At 49.9% G+C, this 12,306-nt stretch overlaps 1 protein-coding gene across 1 annotated transcript in view; it reads right to left on the bottom strand.

The window, feature by feature from the left end:
* Positions 1-12,306, bottom strand: part of LOC138525817 (interferon-induced GTP-binding protein Mx1-like) — a 1,137,278-nt gene that overhangs the window by 914,470 nt on the left and 210,502 nt on the right. The gene's annotated exons all lie outside the window — the stretch shown is intronic.

Below are 12,306 nucleotides of genomic sequence, written 5' to 3'. Positions count from 1 at the left end.
GCTTTACACAGCGGCACCTGTGCACCTTTGTCCATCATTTTGATCGATCTTTGAAGAACCGTCAATAAAAACAATGTCTCCACTTGACAAAGCATTTTCCTTTATCCTAGGGATTTCATCATAGAACTCTTCATAGCTCAAACAGTCATGCACATGCTCATCCTCTGCCAGGGGTTCAGCTATAAACATGGCAGGATTCATTATTCTACATCGAACTATTTTAATCGTTGGATTCAATATGACCACCTCATAGGCAGAAGCACTTTGAGAAGTCAACGTTCCTTTGGGTTTCTCCAAAATGGCAAATAATGCATGCTCAACAAATAACATCATGGAGAATCCCATTAATATGCTTGCAGCTTTCTCTATGGCGAACGCAGCGGCTGCCAAAGATTGTTTGTAAGGAAAATGATCTCTCATTACTGGGTCTAAAAGCCCTCTGTAATATGCAAGGGGCTTTTACCCCAATGTGGTTCTCTGTGTAAGGACTGCTGTCATAAAAGTACCACCCATGTGCGAGAATAAGAATTCCTCAGCATAATTAGGAATCCCTTAAACTGGAGCTGTGCAAATTGCTTTTTTCAATTCATCAACCCTTGTTCCATCTCCTCAACACAGAATGTTCTCCTGTGTAGCCTGTGCTTTCTTTAAAGCCTGTAATAAAGGCCTTATATATGAGCAGTAGTCAAAGACCCATGCTCTGACATAGTTACATAATCCCAAAAATCTTTGAATATGCTTCATCGTTTGTGGCTTTACTCTTTTTAAAATAGCCTCAGCTCTTTCAGGAGTAACCTGCTTTCCTTCATGTAAAATCAACTGGACTATTTACAACACTTGTTGACAATACTGTAACTTCTCTTTGTCAACTTTATATCCCTTGTCAGCAAGTGTAATCATCAGTTGAATGGAATCGCGTTTGCACTCTTCCTCTGAAGTGCTGCAAACTAAAATGTCATCTACGTATTGCAACACAACACTTACTAAATCAATATTGCTTAATTCCATTTGGAGGACTCTATTAAAAATTGATGGAGACTCACAATACCCTTGAGGTATACGAGTGCTTTTTAACTTAGTCTGTCTACACGTAAATGACATCAGATCCTGCGAGTCTTTGTGCAATGGGATTGAGAAAAACACATTTTTCAAGTCAATCATAGTAAAATATCGTGCCTCAACGGGTATGTTACATAAGATTGTAGCGGGATTAGGAACTACAGAAAATTCGGCCTCTACAATCTGGTTAATCGGCCTTAAATCTTGAATTAGCCTCCATCACCCTCCTTTTGATTTCTTGATAGGGTACACTGACATATTACACAGTGACTCTGACGTCACCAAGATGCCTTGATCCATCATGGCGGAAATTGTCTTACAAATTCCTTCATCATAGGATACGGTCGCACTCGCGGTAAAATTGTTCCTGGTTTCAATTTTATCTTCACTTTTCCAACCCCCTTCAACAGGCCTACATCATAGGAGCCTGTGGTCCTTAATGGAAATGGCACCTTTGCCATATCCTCATCAGAATACTCAGGACATCTTTGTACTATCATTTTCTGTGGAACCTCTCGTCTAATTGCTCTTACCCAATAAGTAATACTCATCTCAAAAATTACTTCGTCATCAGATGGCTGATCTCTAAACAAGTCCTCATCAGTGACGTCAGTTAGCCTGTAACCCTCCCCGATGGCGATTACTGTGCACCCTTGTCTGCCTTCATTGTCAACTCCATAAGCCAAAGCCATTTTACCTCACAGTATGGCTGCTTGTAACTCTAAGGGAAAACCTTCTCTCTTCTTCATCCATAGGTATCATTGGTCTAAATAAAAACTCATCAAGTATTCTCATAGTTCTGCCTACTAGGCTTGGTGACCATGTCAACAGAATGGCATACTACGTAGTGAAAAACTTCAGGTTCCAACAGAACTGCTCGCATGGTCACTTGTCCTGCAAATTTATTTATTTATTTATTTAGCATTTTTAAACCGCTCACACAGCCCACGGGCATCGAGGCGCTGTTACAAATTACAAATGCCATAATGAATTCACTCACGTCTAAGTAATGCATTCCCGTGTTGAACACACTATGCCTTCATCAGTAAACGGAATTGTCATATTCAAATTTGTCATTAAATTTCGACCCAATATATTGACAGGTGTCTGCCTTGAATATAGCGATGGCACCGACCTGTCACACTCTCCAAAATGAACTCTGCTTGTAGCTCCTGTGAAACCTTGAGTATTGAAGGCATTGCCAGACATTGAGAATGTCTCCTCTCATATACATGAAAGTGTTGCACCCGTGTCTACTAAAAACTAAAAACGTTTGCCTCCTATACTGACGTCTGCCCTCGGTTCCTTGTGAGTATTCGGCGCCACGGATAGTATCGAAAACATCAGGTATCCCAGTGAGCTGTCCTATTGCGGATACATCGTCATTCCTGTGCCTATAAAGGGATTCCCTCCATCAACAGTAACACCCCCTATTCTAGGAGTCATTAACTGTCCTGTGCTTGTATTTTGCTGAATCTTCATAGGTGAATGCTGTGACTGCCCTTGCTGCGGATTCACTGCTGCCTGCTGTGTCTGCAACCCTTGCTGCATTCTCCGTGCTTGTGCCTGTTGCATTGGTCGATTGTGAGCAAACCCATCTCCACTCTGCTGTGAATACGCAGGCGGGTTTGAAGTCCCCACTCTTGAAAATTGTCCATCCTGTACGAGCCCTTGACTTCTACATACACGAGCAAATTGCCATGTCATTCCACATGCCCAACAAATAGGAGGAGGTCTCCTGACCAGCCCATCCTGCATATTTTGATTGTCATTCTGCATGTTTTGAAACCCATCCTGATTGTTCTGGAAGCTTCCCAGATTATTCTGCCAATTCCCTTGGTTATTCTGAAAGCCCCTTCCCCGAAATCCTCCCCTTCCTCATGGAGCAAATCCATTACTATCTTGATCGAACTGCCTTTGATTATTCATCTGCGGCACATTTTCTTTTTTTTTTTTAAACTTTAGTTTTATTGGTAATTTCTCAGAAAAAGAAACAATGACAACACCGGGAGCAATATGAATATCACATTTAACATTATCTTCAAACCCCTGTGGTCTCCTTCCCCTCCCTCCCCCCTCACCCCCCTCGCCAACTCCGCCCCTCCCCCCAGATCAGTGTCCCATCGAAAAACCAATCGCAGGAGTCGTCCTCAGTACTCAGTTCGGTGCCTTGGAACTGTGCTATGCGTTCCCGTAATTGCTGGCCTAGACGGATCCGCTGTCTCCCGGGCCGTGGGTTACACCATTTTCCTTGAGTGGTACTCTCTGTGCTCCATCGCCCTCACGCCCCATGCTGTCCGCATAATGTCAGTGAGCATCCCACTCCCATGCCTGGTAAACCCCATACCAATTTGCCTGGAAGGTGCTCGATTCATTGTTTAGCATGGCCGTCAGTTTGTCCATGAGGAACATGTTCTTAAGTTTTTTTAACCAGTCTTCCTTAGAGGAGGTCTCCGGGCTTTTCCACCTTTGCGCTAGGGCCACTCTTCCTGCTCGCAACATGGTCTCCCACATTCTTGGGTACCTGTATATTTCCGCCTCCTCCGGCGGGAGGCCCAACAACATCGTCAACGGATTGAGTGGTAGTAGTTCCTCAGTGACCTCCGCCATCCATCCCCGTACCTTCTCCCAGAACCCCTGTACCTTAGAGCAGAACCACCACATGTGACCCCTCGACCCCACTTGGCCACATCCTCTTGGGCATCTGGGGGACACCCCTGAGAACATCTTGGATAACTTCAATGGGTCTCTATGCCATCCCTGTAGGATCTTAAAGTTGTGCTCCATGTCCGATGTAAACAGGTTCCCATGGAATGCTATTTTAAATATCCTGGACCATGCGTCCTCCGAGAGAGCCTCTCCTGCCAAGCCATTCTAGAACCCCCGAAACCCTCTCCTCCCTTCCAAGTTAACAGTATTCAGTATCTGGTACATTTTGGATACTACCCCCTTCATTGTTGTGGCCGTGTCTAGTAATTTTTCAAAGGGGGTCAACTGTCTCCGCAGATTCAGGCCCCAAGTCTGGTCACAGAGGATGCCCTTCAGGCGCAAGTATTCAAAGACTGAAAGAGACCCCCACCCAAGCGCATCTCGCAGCTCCTCGTATTCGAGGAACTCGCCCTCCTTGAACAGTTGCCCCGCCCATTCCAGCCCCCCATCCGACCAGGACTGGGCATTCCTGAATACCCTGATACCCAGTCTGAGTGGGTGGCCCCAGAGCGAAGACATCGGGGAGGGCCATGAAGTGAGGTATGCAGTTGTGGGACCTTCTTTCCAGATCGACCAAAGTATTCCCAGGGTTGGGTGGGTCTGCAGTTTATTTGGGATGTGTTTACGTGGCAACCACAAAAGGTCACATACTTTAAGAGGGGGGGCATCCATGTCCTCCAGATAAGACCAATAGGTGCCCATCCCCTCCCGCATATGATTCAACAGAACCCTTAGCTGGGCGGCCCTGTGGTAGAGAAGGAAGTCCGGCAGCCCGAAACCACCCTCCTCCCTAGGTAACATTAGAATGGCCTTCCCTATCCTCGGGTTCCGCCCTTGCCATACAAACTCTCGGACTGCCCTCTGTAAGTCTCGAAACATCTGGTCTGGGACCCCCGTTGGGAGTGCCGTGAAAAGATACAGCAGTCTTGGGAGGATGTTCATCTTCACCGCTGTCATGCGCCCGTACCAGGACAGGATCATACCTCCCCACCTCCTTAGATCTGATTTAATCTCCGTCATAATGGGCCCATAATTCGCCAAAGCCAATTTTGAGAGATCTCTCGTGAGGAGCACACCCAAATACCTAATGGAGTCCCTCCCCACCACAATCCCCGCACACCTATCCCGGTGGTCCAGCCCCAGGTCCTGAGCCCTCATAGGGAGTAACACTGATTTTGATGCGTTAATTTTTAGCCCCGAGAATTGCCCAAAGGTCGTCATCAGGGACAGGAGGGGGGGGGGAGCGAGGAGCTGGGCTCCACCAGGTATGCTAGAATATCATCAGCAAACAGGGAGAGCTTGAACTCCACCTCTCCTCTTTTAATCCCTTTAATGTTGGGGTGGGCTCGGACCGCTATGGCCAGGGGCTCCATCGTCAGGACATATATTAAAGGGGAGAGTGGGCATCCTTGCCGCGTCCCCCGCGTGAGAGGGAATGAGTCAAAAAGTTCTCCATTCACCTGCACTCTCGCCGTTGGGGCCCCGTATAGGGCGGAAACCCAGTTCCTAATTTGAGCCCCGAAGCCCATTCGACGGAGGAGGAGTTGCATGTACCTCCACTCTACCCTGTCAAAAGTTTTCTCGGAGTCCAGGGAAAGCAGACTTGCATCGAGGTCTGATTCTTGGGCATGGTGGATTAGGTCTATCGTCTTCCTGATGTTATCAGAGCCTTGCCTGCCCCCTATGAACTCCACTTGATCCCCGTGAACCAGCTTGGGCATTATCCCCTCCATCCGTTTGCCTATCACCTTGGCCAGGATCTTAACATCTATACTGAGGAGGGAAATCGGGCGATATGAGGAGCATTCAGTGGGGTCTTTGCCCTCTTTGGGCAGAACCACGATTATGGCCCTCATCATGGTATCCGGCAGAGAGCCCCCCTCTAACACCCCGTTAAACACCCTCACCAGGTGTGGGGCTAGGCTAGCCCGAAACCTCTTGTAGAAGTACACGGAGAAGCCGTCTTCCCCCGGGGACGTTCCCACCTTCATCCCACTGATCGCGTGCTCCACCTCCTCTTCCGTCACCTGGCCCTCTAGACCCTCTGCCATTTCACCTGTCAAGGACGGGTTCTGAATGGAGTCCAGGAAACCCTCAATCTGGGTGTCATCCCTGTCATACTCTGACAAGTATAACTTTTCATAATAACGGCGAAAGGCTGCTCCAATGTTTGGGGTGTCGTGATCCAGTGATCCCCGATCATTCTTCACTGCCTTCACCGTTCTGTTCCTCTGAATCTCTGAGTTTCCAGGCCAGGATTTTGTCGGCTCTGTCCCCCTTCTCATAATATTTCTGTTTCACTAGTTGGAGGCTCCGCTCAGTCTTATGTAGCAGGAGGTCTTTCAACTGCAGTTTGTAGTTTTCTAGGGAGGCAATCTGATCCCTTTCCAGGGGTGCCTCCGGGAGGTCGCCCGGCTGAAGTTGGGCTATCTTTTCCCTCAGGGACTTTTCCTGGCCCTCCCTCTCCCTCTTTTTCTGGGCTTCCATTCTAATGAGGACACCACGTAAGGTCGCCTTGAAGGCGTCCCATAGCACGTGCGTGCCCACCTTTCCATTGTCGTTCAACTCGAAGTACTCCGAGATGGAGTCCTGCACTTCCTGTGCCAGGACTTCGTCCTTCAACAGGGAGTCGTTACATTTCCATCGCCCTCTGCACCCCTCCGCAATCCCCCTATTATGGTGGTATGGAGCAAGTCGTGGTCGGACCAAGGGACCGGGTCAATGCTGTGGCCTGAGACATGTGGAAGAAGGGGTTCGTCTACCAGGATGTAGTCTATATGGGAGTATGATGTGTGGATTGCTGAATAGCATGTGAAGGAGGGGAGCCCTGTCCTGGGAGTCGGAATGGTGTCCACCAGGCCCAGCTCCGCGTTGACCCTCTGGAAGGTACAGGCCATGGTTTCATCTGCAGCCCTAGTGGATTGGGGCCCCAAGCGTTTTCTATCCGCAGTTGGGTCTAGGACCATATTGAAATCCCCCCCCCCACCACCAGCATCCCGTGAACAAACAATTTTAATCTGTCCTTCACTCCCACCCAGAATTGTGCCTGGCCTTCATTGGGACTGTACACAACTGCCCAGAGTCAGAGGGGAGCCCCGCAAAGAGCCCCTTGCCAGCAGATATCGGCCCTCTTGGTCCTTCACCGTGGCTTCCACTTCAAAGCCAACATCCCTTGCTAGCAGTATGGCTACCCCCCTTTTCTTGGTTCTGTGGGATGCGCCGAGGACCTCCCCGATCCCGCCTCCTCGCAATTTCGGTTCCTTCCCCCGAGCCCAGTGTGTTTCCTGGAGAAAGAGCAGGTCAAGCTTTGCCCTCCTGAATTCCCTGCAGACTAAGGATCTCTTGGTTGGGGTGTTCAACCCCCGCACATTAAGGGAACCCACGCCCAGGGCAGGCAGACCCTCAGCCATTGCCTAGGATCAACATCTTACTGGATAGCTGACTCATGGCACTTTTCCTTTCCTGCTCCTTTTGTGTTATAACCTGATTTCCCTTGCCCCCTCCCCCCACCCCCCAGGTGGGCCTTAAACCTGTCCCCAACTGCCCCCTGGTCCCCCCTCCAAACTGAACAACACCAACTATTCCTTCGACCCCCACCCGGCGTCCAGCCAAATAGTTCCACCATTGCTGGTAATTGGCCGGACCACCAGCCTACCGCCTCCGGCTGGGCTAATGTCAAAAATCACTTTCCCCCCCGCCCCACCGATCCCCCTCCCCCGGGTAGCCGCCATACTTGCTGTTTTGGGAGGCCCCTTACGTCCTTGGACCCCATGGTCCTGGAAGTCAACTCGTCTTTGAGCCAGGCCGGACATCGTGATCGTGAACCAGGTCCTTTGCCCGGTTTCCCCGTACCCCTTTTGCACTTCCAGATTGGTGTTTAAGCTACCAGACTACCCCAGGCCCGACCAACCCACTCCTCCGTGTCCGGGGTCTGCGTCCTCCCTGTCCGTCGTCGGGGACGGCGGGTTCAGTTTCTTAAATTTCCGTGGACCCGTCTTCTTTCTCCGCTCTTCTTGTGGCCTGCGTTCTCTGGCTCCTTCGGCTGCGAATCCCGTGGGTTCACTCCGCGGGGACGGGTCCGACACATACTATTGGATGGCTCCTCTTATGTCCTCCTCTGTAATCAGGGACGACCGTTGACCCTCGTACTCGAACGAGAGGGAGAAGGGGTACCCCCATCTATAGCGTACCCCCTTCCCTTTTAGCATTTGTGTTAGAGGGCGGCACATCCTGCGTTTAGCCAGCGTGTATGAAGAGAGGTCCTGGAAAATAGACACTTGTGCATTGTTATAGGTAATCTCCCGTGTCTTTCTGGCCTCCTCCAGATCCTTTGCTTTCTTAGTGTAGTAATGAAAGCGGACTAGAATTGACCGGGGGCCCCCAGCTCTGCCCCCCGCACGGTGGACCCGATCAAACGTTGGTTCGGTCGTCATCTCGTCCGAGAAAAGAAGGGCGATGATGTCCCTCACCACCCGGTTTAATTCTCTTTCTGTTTCTCCCTCCGACTCCGGCACCCCAAAGATTCTGAGGTTGTTCCTCTGTTCCCCATTTTCGAAATCATCCATTTGCCTGGCCCTCTCCTCGTCTCTTTTTTCTAGAGCGGCTATTCTCAGGGACATGTCCATCTCTTGGGTCGTTGCTGAGGACTGGTTGGTCTCCAACTGCAAAAGTCTGTCCTCGACCTTGTCCACCCTACGGTCCGTGTTCTCCATTTTCTGGGCAATGTCCGCCCGCATGTCTCTGATCTCCTGCAGGACTGAGGCAAAGCCCTTTTCCATTGTAAGGGTGGGCGGGGGGGCGAGGTCTCGGGGTGGGACATTCTGGTCGACTGTTCCGGGTCGCTAATCACCCTTCTGGCGTCCTGGTAGCGGTACTCCTCGAGTGTGTGGCGCCAGCTCATCCGATCTCCCTTTCTCTCCCTCTGGCCAGTGGTCCTCGGGGGCCGATGATCCCGCTGGGAGACTACCCTCTCCCCTTCGGGCAAAACTGCTCTGTGGGGAGCTATCTTTGAGCGGGCACACGCCCCACCGGCCTCCGGCGGGGGCCTCACACGCTTTACACTCCCTTTTCCGGCTGCTTGTGGTTGTCTGTCCCTGTGATGGGGAGGTGGCGACGATGTGTGTCGAATTGTGATCGGATGAGGGCCCACGGCGTGCTGGTTAGATACTATCGGCCATGTTTACTTCAGAGTTCGTCTCCAGGCGGGCACTCGCCCTGAGAAGGAGTCCAGGGGCCACCAGCTGCGTAAGTCTCCTCCCGCCTGCGCCTCTCGCCAGCCGTGTCCCGCTGTTGTCCGCTGTCCACCGCTCTGATGGCCCTCGCCAGGGTCCGCTGGACAGGGCCTCGGCGCCCCTGTTGCTCAACTCCCTGTCCGGGAGCTCGGGTCAAGCGGGCTGCCTCTCCTTTGGCGGGTCCGGGTCCGTGGCTCGAGTCGCCACCGCCTGGGGCTTCCGCTCCACGCTAGTACCGTTCGCCTGTGCCGCGGGGCCCCCGACGGTGGAGTCCCCGCTGGAGCACCGGCATGCTCTGTGACCAGGGTAGGGAGGAGAGGTCAGGCCTCAACGGCTACCGCGCACCACGACTCCCTGCGCAGCTCCGGAGGCGGGCGGGGCCTCTCGTGGATTCTCTCGTTGGGCCGCGAGGCCTCGTTCTCGGGCACCCGAGGGTCTTTCGGCGTCGCTCTTTCGCCCGGGGGTTCCCGCCACCGAGAGCCAAAGATATTTCGTGGGGGTTTGCGGGGGGGCTCAATTCCTCAACACGGCCCAGTTTCGGCGGGAGCAGCGTCTTCTGGAAGCCATCGCCTGTGCGCCCCCTGGTGGACTCCCCCTGTGGCACATTTCCTGTCTGCTGCGAGCTGGACCCATCTCTACTAGTTATCATTGCTCCCTCAATGGCGTATTTGGATAATTTCTTCTGTACTAAAATTGCCTCTTTGCCTTTCCTAACATCATCTTTTTTGTGATTCTTTTCCTGCAAGAGTCTGAAATAATGTGCGATGGTCAGCTGAATTTCTGACCATGGTTTTGCTTCTATACCCACTAACCTCTTGAGCTGCTTCTGTACTGGGTCTGGCAGCCCTTGGCTTAATACGTGATAGAACACAGGTATAGATGTTCCCCAAGCTTCGCCTGTCTCCAAGGCCCACTGCTCTTGGAAATTCTGAATGTAAACAAGCGGATCATCCCCTTCTTTCATCTTTTTTGTCATTATAGCTCCCATATCGGACGTGTCTGGATATAGTACTCTAAGCGTTTTCCCGACTGCCGCTCTAAAGTTATTGAATGGTGCTCCATCATGAGCAGTGTTAACCGTAGTAACACCTGCATACCCTGCTATAGACCAAACATCATCAGCTCTCTCTCCAAGAATGGAAATCAGGAGACCCTTAATGTCCCCTATAGCCAATGTGTTTTCTCCCGTCATCTTCTCTAATTCATGTATCCATTTCCCAGCGCCAGAAGTTAAACTCGGGAGTTTATACCTTATATTATCCTTGTCCATCTGGGGCCACAGTATATACTGTAGTCTGGCCCCCCCTTTCTCTAACAAGGGAAAATGTGAAGCCCTAAACTCATTTCTCATAGTCTGTCTGTCCACTGCAGGGACAATATTCCTGCACCGCCTTCTTCTTGGCAGTGATCTTAACCTGCTCACATAAGGTGGCGACTCCCCCCTCTCACCATGGTTGGTCTATTGGTCTATTCGCGTAATTGATTCTGACGCCCCAAGTATAGGTGCGTCTAAATCTGACCATCTTACTTCCTTATCCATCAGGAAACATCCCTTGGGACCACGTAGATAACCCCTTCTTTCCCCATGGAAGGTATCTCTGTCTTCGTCTGACATTTCTTGTGCCCAACTCATATGACTTCTCTCCTCTTCATCTCTGTCTAGAGTTAGTCCTAAAGTTAATTCATTATGCCTCGTACTATATGAGGCTCCCTATGTATCGTTCAGCTGTGTGCTCTCAAGTCGATAATTTTTTCCCTTCCCCTGTGAGTTCTCATGTCATGATAAACTTTGTCGATCGCTTCCCCAATGCTCCTAGAATCAAACTCATCTTCTAGATCTGCTCTAGATGGACCTGGTAAGGACTCGTATTCTGGGAAGAACTCCTCTATATTCTCCCATGCCACTTCTGGATCCGGATTCCTTACTTCCTTTTCCAGCTGATCAAGAACGCATGCTCTCGGTCTTCTTTTCGGTTCTATATCATCAAACTATAGGTGTTCCTGTAGTCACTTATAGTGCAAAGATGATGGTATCAACTGGGGGATCCAGAACACCTTGCCATACAATGAACAGCTAATATCAAACTTATATTTCTGGGGTTGTAGATCTGTGGGGTGGGGGTGAGTTCATTACTGTAGAAGTAACGCAAGAGGGGAATGTTGGGAAGGAGTCTAGTGCTTTCCTACATTTCCAAACTGTCCAAGCGCTTTACACATGAGGCAAGACTTCTCTAAGCACTATAGCACTGAGAAAGCTTTTTTCATGCACAAATAATCACACACAGGCATGGCCAGTCACTAAATATAGATTGGTAGTATTTAAAAATGTAATGTGCAAATAAATTAGTTGAAAAACACGTGTAAATGTTATTCTGTGTAGTTTTAAAAATAAAATCTTAAAGCACAGTAAAGAGCAGGCTCTCCGCCAAAAAGGAATGTGCTTGCGCTAAGAATAGATCGCAGAGCTTGTGTGCAGTGTTGCGTCATTGAGGCTAAGGCTTGTAGAAAGAAGTGGCTGAGCCAATGTTCCTGTGAATCACAGGCCAATGGATATTCAGCACGACAGAGTATTAGAAAAACAAGTCTTTTTAAATGAGAAATGCTGAACCAGATAATATATAATTTTATGGAGTTAATCATGAGATAATGGCGGGGAGATGTGTTTATGTATGAATGTTTAGAACATAGTAAATTATGCTAAACAAGAGCGACAAAGTATTCCTGCTAATAGAGCATTATGTTAAGTAGGGAACCTGCCCATGCAACACTGGAGACACTGCAAGCATCCCTTGTATAGCAAGAAAGACAAGTTTGGATGAGCTCTGCTGGTATCCAGTGACCAAGTGAAGAGTATTTAAGCCCCAGGCACAGCGCCGGTATCCAGGACCTGGGAGTCAGCGAAGAACGACGACAGAATGCTGGCCTGGAATGGCAGAGTCCTCTGTCATTTCCTCAATCCTCATGAGCTGTAAAGCTTAAAGTCTTGTTATCACCTGCAAGACAGACTCATGGCTTTTAATTCCCCAAAGGGGTGCATTTTACTCTGGTTCATGCTGATTATGGGTCCCCTGTATTTAAGGGCTGCCCCTGTAAATTGGGGTTTTCTTTCACTTGTTCAGAAGAGAATTGCCATAGCATTTCGGTGCTGGACTGCCCATGTGGGCGGGACAAAGACTGATATGCAAATGGATATTTCCCATCTATGAAAGGTACAGTGAGCAAAAAGCGATGGCAGCAAACTCTCATCTCAAAGTGGGAAAAAACCACAGAACATGTTATCATGCCATGTTCTTTCTGGAGAGAAGCG

This window comes from Ambystoma mexicanum, chromosome 7p, assembly GCF_040938575.1.
Source record: "Ambystoma mexicanum isolate Mex_15411 chromosome 7p, UKY_AmexF1_1, whole genome shotgun sequence".
NCBI lineage: Eukaryota > Metazoa > Chordata > Amphibia > Caudata > Ambystomatidae > Ambystoma > Ambystoma mexicanum.
The sequence above is the reverse complement of the archived record's forward strand: the minus strand, read 5'-3'. Positions and strand labels throughout refer to the sequence as shown.